The sequence below is a fragment of the Xenopus laevis genome, chromosome 5S, assembly GCF_017654675.1.
Source record: "Xenopus laevis strain J_2021 chromosome 5S, Xenopus_laevis_v10.1, whole genome shotgun sequence".
Classification (NCBI taxonomy): Eukaryota; Metazoa; Chordata; class Amphibia; order Anura; family Pipidae; genus Xenopus; species Xenopus laevis.
Window position 1 is genome coordinate 1,856,599 of NC_054380.1, and position 11,241 is coordinate 1,867,839.

The following is an 11,241-nucleotide window of genomic DNA, read 5'->3' on the forward strand; positions in this document are numbered from 1 at the left end:
TTCTATAAAAAGAAAAAAAAAGAGCACCACTTGTAAAAGTTAAAGGGATACTGTCATGGGAAAATGTTTTTCTTCAAAACACATCAGTTAATAGTGTTGCTCCGGCAGAATTCTGCACTGAAATCCATTTCTCAAAAGAGCAAACTGATTTTTTTATATTTAATTTTGAAATCTGACATGGGGCTAGACATATTGTCAGTTTCCCAGCTGCCCCCAGTCATGTGACTTGTGCTCTGATAAACTTCAGTCACTCTTTACTGCTGTACTGCAAGTTGGACTGATATCACCCCTCCCCCCCCAGCAGCCTAACAACAGAACAACATTTGGTATTGATTTGGTAGTTTCTTGACGTACTGGGGTTTCTGCTGAAAAACTCCAATACTGGCGTCCCATGGTGGATTTCGACTTGCAAGCGCCCTGTGAGAATTGCCATAGTGCGTTTTCCATTAGTTTCAGTGTTAGTGCAGTTTTACGTATTACGACCGATGGAGCTTTTTTAAAAACGCAAAGTAAAAACGCTGCGTCTGGGGGCGGTTCCAAGATGGCGACCTGAGCAGAAGCAACAGATAGCTGCTCCGTACCGCTCGATTCAGATCCTGCTAATTATCCTAGGCTGAACACCTTTTGCATCCTAAAACAGCTTGCTAAGGCACCGTAGTCCATCATGGGCAAATCAGGGCCCAAGAACAATGCGTCCCGCATGGATAAATACCTCAGTGCTTCCCAGCCGGCTCCAGACCGCGACGCAGGCCATGAGGCGGCTGGCAACGGGCCGCCCATTGATGAAGGTGAGGGTGCGGTTCCTCCAGCTCCGGGCCACTCCAATGCTGATCTTCTGCAGGTGATCAAAGACACGCACGCAAGCACCTCCAATCAACTGGACACTATTAAGATAGAAATTTCGCACATTCGGCAGGATGTACAGTCCCTGCGTGAGCGTACCACAGAGGCTGAAAGTCGCATCGCCGTCCTTGAAGACGCAATGCGGCCCATCCCTGCTGAGCTGACTCGCATGGCTAAGCAACTTGCAGAGGCTACAGCGAAATCCGACGATCTGGAGAACCGGCTCCGCCGGAATAATTTGAGGCTTGTCGGCCTGCCAGAGCGCTCTGAAGGCCAGCTACCAGAACAATTTATGGAAACCTGGCTAAGGGAAGCACTGGGGGCGGAGGTGTTTTCCCCACTGTTGGTAATTGAGAGGGCGCACCGAATCCCGACAAGGCCGCTACCTCCAGGAGCAAACCCGAGGCCACTGATAATGAGGTTTCTTAATTACAGGGACCGGGACGCGGCGCTTGCCGCCGCACGTAAAAAGGGCCAGCTAACGTTCAATGGGGCTCCTATATCCCTGTTCCCAGACTATTCCGCCATCGTGCAGAAACAACGCGCGTCCTTCGGAGGGGTGAAGAAGCGCCTACGCACGCTTGGATATTGCCCCTCCATCCTATTCCCGGCAAAGCTTCGAGTGATTGACGGTGACTCCTCTCGTTTCTTCGGCTCGCCGGGGGAGGCGGACAGATGGCTGGATGGTCGTCAGGGACGGAATCCCCCTCCTGCTATTCCACCTGAGTAACAACTTGCTGGATCGGGCCGGCGGGTGAGTGCTGGCTGCAATGAGGGGGGGTCATTGGGAAGGCCTTTGTTGTTTCAACTCTTCATGTCCCCAGCTATCCTGGCCCCCGCTGGGCCGCAGCGAGACTGCTCGCCCTCCTACGGCCTATCCACCCAGCACATTGTGCCCTGTAGAGGGGGAATGCCAAGTATTGTTTCACCACCCACTTATAGACCCCCCCCCCCTCGTAGCAGGCTCGGTGCCCCTCTGGAGCTGCTGGCTCTCTCGACCTGGGCATGTGACATGCCGGCGTTGTTCGGTCTACCTTACACTCTTGACCTTAAGAGTCAACTCCTTTCAATCCGCGGATTATCAATGGAACTTTACAATTGTTGGAGCATTGGCTCATTTCTGGGAAGTTGCGGGACGGTTTAACTCATTCTGGGCGGAACGGCTGGTGCTAAAGTTATGGGACACTATTTGGGACATTGTGAGGGGCCTCTGCACCGGGGCCGCAACTCCTGTGGTCTACCACTGCAAGTGTTTGGAGCCTGTCCTTATAGGTACGGAAGGCTAAGTTCGTGACTACTTGTGCTAGCGGTCTTCGCTAGTTCTTCTCCCCAGAGGAAGTTCCTACAGTTCGGGGTCAAGGCTCGCCTATGTTTGGAGGTTGGGCAGGGTGGGGTTTTGGGTTCTTTGGGGTATGTACTATTGTTTACCATCTTTTCTCTTTCTCTATCTTTCCTTTCCCTGCTTTCTCTCTTACTACTCATGTACACATGTATTTCAATGTCATTACTTATGCACTTGTTGGTTGCTGCTGTAACTGTTTAATATTCTTCCACATGGGAATGCTCAGATATTTTGCCTATATTCAATATGCACTGTAGGAAAATAATGTCCTGGAATGTCCGGGGCCTGAACAGCAAATTTAAGCGTGCTCTCCTTTTTGACTATGTTAAACGCTACCACCCAGATATTCTTATGCTTCAAGAAACTCATTTGACTGGCCAGAAGCTTCTCTCTCTCAAAAAGCAATGGGTGGCTCACGCTTACCATGCACCCTTCTCGACTCACGCCAGGGGAGTCTCCCTTCTGATTCGCAAGGGAGTGGTTTTTGAATTCATGGATATCCGCACGGATTTTTATGGCCGATATATAGTTCTACAATGCAAGCTCGATAACAGACCTTTGACCCTAGTGAACCTATACTGCCCACCCCCCTTTTCGTTGACTCTGATGGAACATGTTTATAACCTGCTTGCTGCTCTACCACCAGCTCCCCTTTGTATATTTGGTGACTTTAACACTACGCTTGATCCCCTACAGGATAGGTTACGACAAACTCCCGGGTGCCATTCAGGTTTGAGCAGATGGATTGACTCCCTAGGCCTTTTGGAACTTTGGAGATGGAAACACCCAAGTGAACACCAGTTCTCCTGCTACTCAGCCAGTTATGGTTCGCTCTCACGATTAGACATGGCTCTAGCGTCTGCAGACTTTGCCCAACTAATAGTCTCGGTTGAGTACCTCCCGAGAGCATTTTCGTACCACACTCCGCTCCTGGTTTCATTGGGGCCCGCAACCACCAGGGAGCGCCCTAGCTGGAGACTGAGTCCGCTGTGGCTGTCACATCCCCTTGTCCAGCAACGTGCGCAAGAAGAGTACATTGCCTACTGGGCCACCAACAGTGGTACGGCGCCCCAGGGCACTCTGTGGGAAGCATCTAAGGCGGTTGCCAGGGGAGTCCTCATCAGCAGTATTGCCGCAGCCAGAAAGGGGAATAAGCTGGAAGTAGAACTAGCTCAGAAAGCCCTTGAGGAGGCGGAAGACGACTACAGATCCAACCAAACAAACGTTACCCAAGCTAGTCTGTCACAAGCCCACCGAGACTTTGAACTAGCCCTTACAAAAATAACCAGAAAACGGCTGCTGTACTCCTCCCAAAGGGTATTCGATCAGGGAGACAAGGCTGGCAAACTCCTGGCTAGACTAGCACACGCCAGAGAGATGCAGACCCTAGTTCCACGAATTCAAGACGCTGGAGGGAACCTAGTAACCAACCCCCAAGACATCTTAGGCTGCTTCGCCACCTTTTACCAAGCTCTTTATAGCTCAAAGACTTCCTATTCCCCTGAACAACTTAAAGGATACTTGGACCGCATTGACTTTCCCAGACTGTCGATCGGTGAGGCCAGTTACTTGGATAATCCGATCACGGAGAAGGAAGTGGCTGAGGCGATATCTGCAATGGCTAGCGGGAAAACACCAGGCGGTGACGGTTTCCCAACGGCGTGGTACAAGTTGCATGGGAAGCACATAACAAGACATTTGCATGACACTTTTCGGGATGCTATTGAGACGGGTGCCTTGCCTCCTTCATTCCACAATGCCATCATCATCCTGATACACAAAGGAGATAAGGACCCAGAATTGTGCGATTCGTACAGGCTGATATCGCTCATCAACACCGACGCCAAAATTTTTGCAAAAATTTTAGCAACCCGCCTGTTGAAGGTCGTCTCATCCATCATTCACCCCAACCAATCCGGTTTTATGCCCGAAAAGTCTACGGCCACCAACCTAAGAAGAGTTTTCACCCACATGCAAACGACTCATGACAACAGTGGAGCTAGAATAATGGTTTCTCTTGACGCGGCCAAAGCGTTTGACTCGGTCGAATGGTCGTACCTCTGGGCAACGCTCCAAAAATTCGGCTTTGGCTCGCGATTCATCCAAATGATCCAACTTCTGTATCAGGCACCTTCGGCCCAAATCAAGCTTGGCAATCTGCTTTCTCCACCCTTTCCCCTATCTCGGGGTACTAGGCAGGGCTGTCCCCTCTCACCACTCCTTTTCGCTTTGGCTATTGAACCTCTGGCACTACGTATACGCCAAAATGTGAACATTTCTGGATATAGATATGGTCTACTGGAGGACAAATTGGCCCTCTACGCAGATGACCTCCTGTTATTCTTAGCGGATCATCAACACTCACTCACTGAAGCTCTGTCCGTCCTTCATACATTTGGTACTTACTCTGGTCTGCTGATAAATAAAGAGAAATTGGTGATATTGCCTATAGACCCTACCCCTGTCCAACCAGTAGCCACCTGTGGCCTCCGCTGGGTGACGGAATTCAAATACCTTGGGATCCTTCTGAAGTCTGACCCCCTGGCCTACATAGAGGATAATGTTACCCCGGTAATTAACCAATTCAAAACCACTACGGGAATTTGGGCCAACCTGCCCCTAACATTGTGGGGGAAAGTCAACTTATTCAAAATTATATATCTGCCCAAATTCCTTTACAAACTCCACAATTCCCCGATTTGGATCCCTAAAACGATCTTTCAAAAAATAAACTCTATTCTCATTCCCTTCCTGTGGGCGAACAAGGTACCCCGTTTCTCTTGGAAACTACTCTCTGCTCCAATATCCAAGGGAGGCCTGGCGCTCCCCCACCTACATCTCTACTTTCTCGCTAGCCAAATTCAATATATCCACAGCTGGCTGCATTCGGATGATACTGACACTGGCAATGTTCTACTAGCCCTCCGTGTGGGGTCGTGGGAAGCTCTCAGGCATTTGCCATATAGGAAGCTTGGCGATTACCCATCATACCCCTCCACTGTCTCGACTCCACATAAGGCCTGGACTCTAGCTTGTCAAATCGCTGGCCAGCCATCCCCGGTCATATCCCCCTATCTGGCTCTCTGGAGAAACTCCCATCTCCCCCATCTAAAAAACCTACAAGATGTGCATTACTGGCCCCAAATGGGGATAAAAGTTCTAGGAGATTTGCTAGTAGAGGGAACGTTCCCTACATTGACACAGCTACAAGCCAAAACGGGTGGGAAAGAGGTCCAATTCTACAGATTTCTACAACTAAGACATGCCTTTCAGGCACAATTCAACACGCTTAGTGTGGCCTACGCCTCTCCCCCGATGGAAGTGGTTCTCCGTACCCCCCAAACCTCTAAACTTATATCACGCCTTTATAACTCACTACTAGGCTCTACTCCTGCACCTTTCCTTCAGGCTCGACACAAGTGGGCCCACTGCATCCCCACTCTAACCGACGACCACTGGGAGGAAGCCACCGACTCGTTATATCGTGACCTGATATCCATCAAAGACAGAACGATTCAGTTCAAACTGATACATCAACTATACAGTACTCCAGTGAAATTAATGAGAATGGGTCTTCGTCCTGATGCAAATTGCCCTAAATGCCACGCTTCGGACGCCTCTTTCTTGCATCTTCTATGGGATTGTCCCCCGATTCAACAATACTGGATAGAGGTGATTGACTATATGGTGGGCAATCTAGAGTTCCCAAATGTACGTAATCCGGAGGTGTGCTTATTGAGTCTTATAGATGACCTCCTCCCGCTGAATAAATCTAGATCTCTGGCCAGGACTTTACTCTTTTATGCCAAAAAAGTCATTGTGATGACATGGATGGGTGACAAGCATCCCAACCTGGAACGTTGGATCAACCTGGTTAATGCTGTGCTCCCCTCGATCAGAATAACATATGAATTTCGAGGCTCCCCTGCGAAATTCCAGAAGGTGTGGGCCCCCTGGCTTGATATTCATTTAGTTGAGGATTAGCGCTGCTTCTGCGATTACTCTCATTTGTACTACGGTTGGCCCGTCTATAATCTGTTCGTAGCAAGTTGAGCATACGTTTATAGTGCAGCAGCATCTCTATATGTACTATGATAAACACTGTGCATTCTCTCTCCTTCTATCTTTCCCCCTTTCTTCCTTTCTTTCCTTTCTTGTTTATTGCAAAATGAAAATAAAAACCTTTTAAAAAAAAAAAAACGCTGCGTCTGGCCTTGCCCTTATGCTGTCTCCATGGGCAGGTGCCGCCACATGATGGGTTTATGTGGGAAGTATTGGGGGTTCATCAGTTGTGCATTGGGGTTGTGCCAGGTGTTAATAAAGAGTATAAAGGAAGAAAAGCTAAAATAATTCTGCAATGTTCACTTGCCCCCCAATGTAACCGAACCCTTCTGGCATCAGTAATAATAATAATAATAATAATAATAATAATAATAAAAATAAAAGTGGGATGCACAGGTATGAGAAATGATCTTGCACAGCCAACCCTGTATGTCACTTCATTCCAGCAGCTGAAAAATAGAACAATTGTATTGATTGGAGCAGGTTTATATCAGATGGAAGTCTTGCTATGGAAAACATTTTCACCTCATATAACTCATGGCGGAATTAAACAGAAGGGTTGAAGAGTGTCTGAAAGGTCAAGACTTGGGAGTCAATTTAGAGCTGACATAGGGATGGAAGGAGCCGCTGCTCATCAGCTCAGGGACATGTTGGGTTTGCTAAGGAGCCAGATGTTTCTCGCTGAGAAATGATCTTGTACAACTGGGCATCTGGATTATTTGGCTGCCGCGGGAGGGAAGGAACATTAGACGACACGGCTAATGACATGCACCTAAACAACTGCCAATTAATTCTTTTCATTTACTTGCAGTAGGGAGAACAGAGTGAGTAGAATGTTGGTACGAGTTAAGGGCAAGTAGGAATAAAAACTAAAGGGAGGAAGGAGACTAAAGTTCCCCTCCTGCTATTGGGACATCTGCTTTCTTAGAGCCAAGTGACAACTGCCCTCCTAGAATATTCTTATTATTAGTGGTATTAGGGTACAGTAGCATAACTTGGGGTACTAATCACATATTCACACATGGATAGCTGGGCAAAGAGCGGATGCAACATGACAGCTTTGTTAGCACTATTTGTTACCACTATACCTGCTCTCTGCATGAATATCCGTATATGAAAGGCTGCTGAGAATTCTGCGTAGTCTCACTCTGTAGCTTTGTGTCTAGTGCAATGGAATAAGGCCATACAGAAAAAGACAAGAGGTCCTCACCCATTATCAATATATATAGGACATTATGATATTTTGTGCATTAAGCTACAAACATATAAATTATAAATATATCGAAAAACGTATGTTGTATCTGTCACGAGCACCCGATGGCGCGCCTCTTCCCTTCCACGTCGGATCCAAAATGGCGGTGCCCACGATCTCCACATGGTTAGCAGTGACGCCGGTGCGATGACGTCACACGGACCGGCGCCAAATTCAAAATAATGCCCAATTGTAGGTTTTGTTTTGAACATTCCTGGGTGCTTTATTATTCCTGCCTGATTATTGACTTTGCTGTTTATCTGATGCCTTTTGAACTTCTACCTGGAAATTGATTACGTCTTCTCTTGAGCCCTATTTTGTACTGCGAACTTGGTGACACGGTCGGCACCCAACACCAGAACAAACACCAGGCACCCTGGTCTCGGCTCGTGCTTCACCAGTAGTGTGACCGCCTCGGGAGGAGCCCTCGGCTTACTTGGATGCCACCTGGACTTAAACGAGAGGTGCAAGATGAGGGTTCTGGATAGGCAGAGGGGCACGACTGTAGAGCAAAGTCTTTGGACGGAAGGGCGTTCAGCAAGAGAGTAGTCAGATCAGGCTGGGTCGGGGCAGGCAGAGAACAAACGTAGTCAAGCAGGCAAGGGTCAAACCAGGTAGTCAATCAAAGGGTTTAAGCAAGATCAGAGTCGGATAACAGGCAAAGAGTCAGGATACAGAGCGTAGAATAGTCAAAAGCCAGGCAGGGGTCAAAACAGGTAATCAGGAACAATAATCAAGCAAAATAGCAAAGCTAATAGCACCAGGAACAAATCCTATAACGGGCAAGGTCCAGTAATGAAAATTAAATTAAACTTTTGAATTTGGCGCCAATTGCGCACTGACGTCACCACGCCAGCGCGCCTGGGCCTTTAAGAGCCGTCGAGGTGCGCGCACGTGTCCTAAGTGCGTCGCCAGCGTGAGGAGAACAGGAGCGGCGCAGCAGGCGTCCACGCCAAGGACGCGGTGTGGACCCCGCTGCCCGCTAGACCACCAAGGTAGGTTTCTTACACTTGGACTTTGACCCCTGGGCTTCCTCCTCGGTCCGTACTACTACCGCTGGGAGCCGATAGGCCGCCTGACAGTATCAGTGTTTGCAATGGAAGAAAATGTAGCCCCAATTAAGACCAAATAGTTTTGCCATATTAACCACTAATCTGTATTTGACTCACCCACCCTGAGCTTGTGAGCTGAACAGTAGAACGCAGTGCCGGACTGGGATGCCAGGGGCCCAATAGAAAAACATAGACCATGGGACCACTTTCCAAACTATTATTCCTCTTGTCATTTAAACTCTTTATTCTCCTAGTCCTAATATTAAGCCTATTTTTCCCCATGAAGAAATAGGGAATAACCATGAAATAGGCCAAATGATTAGAAGCAAGAGGTCCACTGACACCTGGACCCACTGGGAGTTTTCCTGGTATCCTGGTGGGCCAGTCCGACACTGGTAGAACATGAGAACCTGTGGTTACAAAATATAAAATATCCTATAAATAATACAGTTCGCTGAGGTTAACACTGACGTGTCAGGTACACTAGGAAGGAAGGCAAGACAACTAAAAATGAGAAAATCCTAAGAAAACAAGCAGTAAAATGAAGAAAAACCCCTTCAAAGGCAAACTGTACAGAGCTCTGTGAAAAGAGCAGCTGGGAAATGCCTGAATCTTCATTATATGGAAAGATGGAACATTATCTCAGCAAGACCCTTGTGCTGGTGCTGAGTGGTGAAAAGCTGAGTGTAGATTAGTGTGGGTTTAGAGAAGATGTGAGGAGTATTCTGTGGATTGGCAGGTCATGAGAGTTCTTTTAATCTCATCACATTATTGATCTCTATAGAACAGTGATCCCCAACCAGTAGCTCTTGAGCAACATGTTGCTCTCCAACCCCTTGGATGTTGCTCTCAGTGGCCACAAAGCAGGAGCTTAATTTTGAATTCCAGGCTTGGAGGCAAGTTTTAGCTGTATCAAACCAGGTGTACTGCCAAACAGAGTCTCAATGTAGGTTGACAATCCACATAGGGGCTACCAAATGGACAATCACAACACTTATTTGGCACCCCAGGAACATTTTTCATGCATGTGTTGCTCCCCAACTCCCTTTACTTCTGAATGTTGCTCACGGTTCCAAAGGTTGGAGATCCCTGCTATAGAAGCATGCATAGTATGGGCTCTATCATTTAGGATATTGTCCAACTTATTAATAAAATCAAAATAAGCACGTTTGCTTTCTAATTTCTGCAACTTCTCTTGAGCTGTGTCTGAAAATTCTATGCCAGTTTTCTTGAAGGACCTGGGCTGCAGAATGTATTGGTCCTTAGATTATCAATCATATTTCAGTTTGCGTGCATGCAGCAGAGTAACCTGCCAGAATTCCAACTTGTCCAGAGTTCCAACAACTTGTCCAGAGTTCCACCAACTTCTCCAGAGTTCCAACAACTTGTCCAGAGTTCCACCAACTTCTCCAGAGTTCCAACAACTTGTCCAGAGTTCCACCAACTTCTCCAGAGTTCCAACAACTTGTCCAGAGTTCCAACAACTTGTCCAGAGTTCCACCAACTTCTCCAGAGTTCCAACAACTTGTCCAGAGTTCCACCAACTTGTCCAAACATCCAACAACTTGTCCAGAGTTCCACCAACTTGTCCAAACATCCACCAACTTGTCCAGAGTTCCATCAACTTGCGCAGGATTCCACCAAATTGTCTAGAGTTCCACCACTGCTTCTTGCTGGAAAACAATATCTAATATTCCGTTCTCCATGTGAGCAATTCAGTGATTCCCAGCTTAATACTTCAGTGATCTTTCTTTAGAAACAACAAACAAAGCTCTACCAATTACTCATTTAAGTATCCTGATTTGTACTTATAAGAAGCAATACCTTTACCCCATGGCATCATTCTGTGCAATCTGTTGTTGTGGTGCAAGCAATGCCAGTTACTTTTGATGAGCTGTATTAAAAATATGGTCCCAGAGAACAATTCTTTCCATGAAAAGAAAACTGACAAACAGTACGGGGCCCAGGTCTTTACTAGTGAAATAAATAGACCAAGATGAGGGCTTATTTAGTGTATTGTGTATGTTTTCCCACCTGATTTGCACTCAGGGAAAACACCGAAACGATACATCTACTCTATTTATTGCAGCATAACTTGCCTTTGAAGCTTCCCTGTGAAGTTAAGATCCTAATACAATAAATAAATAATAATCTGACTTACTTTGGGTTAGAAGTGGCAGAGACACTTTATAGGCTATGGGTTTGAGTTCAAAATGAAAACGCATTTGCTGTGCCAATAAACAAGTTTGTTGCATTGAAATGATGCACTTTGATTAGGTCTGATCTTTTACTGCAACTTTTATAAGCAAATCATAATAATAACGTCTGCCAATATGCAGTAATTCTCTTACCCCACATTTATCAACCCTTTACAAAAGGAACTACCCAACGATGTGGAAGAAACTTAAACTCTTACTTATCCAATGGAACAAACATAACATTTCATGGTTAGGTCGAATCAATGCAGTTACGGTACGTAACGATTTTACCCAAATTACTGTATCTTTTCCGATCCCTTCCTATTCCAGTACCTAAGAAAGAATTGGTAACATTACAAAGAACTCTTAATAGTTTTGTTTGGTCCTTTGGTTTTAATAGGATCTCTGGGGCGACGTTACAAAAAAGTCAAAAAACGGAGGCCTGGCTTTCCCAAACATATTGAAATACTATCAAGCAGCCCATTTGGCCCC